Source organism: Nanorana parkeri, unplaced genomic scaffold, assembly GCF_000935625.1.
Source record: "Nanorana parkeri isolate BGI_ZX_2015 unplaced genomic scaffold, ASM93562v1 scaffold2657, whole genome shotgun sequence".
Taxonomy (NCBI): Eukaryota; Metazoa; Chordata; class Amphibia; order Anura; family Dicroglossidae; genus Nanorana; species Nanorana parkeri.
In genome coordinates this window covers 49,519-51,108 of record NW_017308925.1, presented here as the reverse complement: position 1 = coordinate 51,108, position 1,590 = coordinate 49,519, and the positions used below count along the sequence as shown (strand labels likewise).

The following is a 1,590-nucleotide window of genomic DNA, read 5'->3' as shown; positions in this document are numbered from 1 at the left end:
TAGCCTGGTCTAATCTGGATTTACATTTAGCTTCTTGCGTCCTGCGGCACATGGTCTTCCTGCGTGTGTAGGCCGGGCAGTGCAAAGGAAGTGATGGGAGGAAGCGGCTGTGCAGGATAAGATAGAGGCCAGATCTGCTGACGGAATCATGTTCTGTGTCATGTAAAAGAAGACTTAAGGTGCCCATACACCTTACGACCATCGCAAGACTTTGGTCTTGCGATGGTCGTATGCTTCTTGAAAGCCCGTACGTTCTGCCCACCTTGGACGGGCAGATCGTACGGCTTCCGATGACGGCAATGCATACGGGCAGGGTCCGCCGGCGCACCCCGGCCCGTTCCGCAGCTATCGGGCGAGCAGGCTAGAAACCCGCCGAGAATTGTACGATTCTCGGCGGGTTTTCGAACATGTTGGGTTGACAAAAGACGTGCGACCGTAAAGTAGAAACGGTCACACGTCTTAGTTCACACTGCTCGATTCTCGTACGATCGCGGGATTTCGCCCGATTCTCGTACGAGAATCGAGCAGTGTATGGGCACCTTTAGCAATTTATCGCGCGGTAATTCCCGCGATATCGCTCTTCAATGCTTTGCAATGGGGCAAAGGGTCCTGCTGTTGCGGGTTGTGTGTCGCTACAGCAGTACCCTTTTTGGAGCGGATTTTGCCGCGATTCCAGCTTGCTCAATGCAAGCATTTGCGCGATATCGCGCAGAATGCAAATCGCGTGACAAACGCGCGATTTGCGAATCGCGCAGTGTGAATGGGGCCTAAGAGAGCATAGCAAGCTTGTGAAACATGTTCTGCGCCACTTTCCTGAACGTGTCGGAGTACCAGGAGATGGTCCGATAGAAGTTTATGGGGCTGTGTCCTGAGGCTGGAGATGGTCCTATAGAAGTTTATGGTGCTGTGTCCCGAGGCTGGAGGTGGTCCGATAGAAGTTTATGGGGCTGTGTCCTGAGGCTGGAGATGGTCCGATAGAAGTTTATGGGGCTGTGTCCCGAGGCTGGAGATGGTCCGATAGAAGTTTATGGGGCTGTGTCCTGAGGCTGGAGGTGGTCCTATAGAAGTTTATGGTGCTGTGTCCTGAGGCTGGAGATGGTCCTATAGAAGTCTATGGTGCTGTGTCCCGAGGCTGGAGATGGTCCTATAGAAGTTTATGGGGCTGTGTCCCGAGTCTAGAGATGGTCCTATAGAAGTCTATGGTGCTGTGTCCCGAGGCTGGAGATGGTCCTATAGAAGTTTATGGGGCTGTGTCCTGAGGCTGGAGATGGTCCGATAGAAGTTTATGGTGCTGTGTCCTGAGTCTAGAGATGGTCCTATAGAAGTCTATGGTGCTGTGTCCCGAGGCTGGAGGTGGTCCTATAGAGGTTTATGGGGCTGTGTCCTGAGGCTGGAGGTGGTCCGATAGAAGTTTATGGGGCTGTGTCCCGAGTCTAGAGATGGTCCTATAGAAGTCTATGGTGCTGTGTCCCGAGGCTGGAGATGGTCCTATAGAAGTTTATGGGGCTGTGTCCTGAGGCTGGAGGTGGTCCTATAGAAGTTTATGGGGCTGTGTCCTGAGGCTGGAGATGGTCCGATAGAAGTTTATGG

At 53.0% G+C, this 1,590-nt stretch overlaps 1 protein-coding gene across 1 annotated transcript in view; it reads left to right on the top strand.

The window, feature by feature from the left end:
• Positions 1–1,590, top strand: part of MTMR9 (myotubularin related protein 9) — a 9,017-nt gene that overhangs the window by 2,262 nt on the left and 5,165 nt on the right. The gene's annotated exons all lie outside the window — the stretch shown is intronic.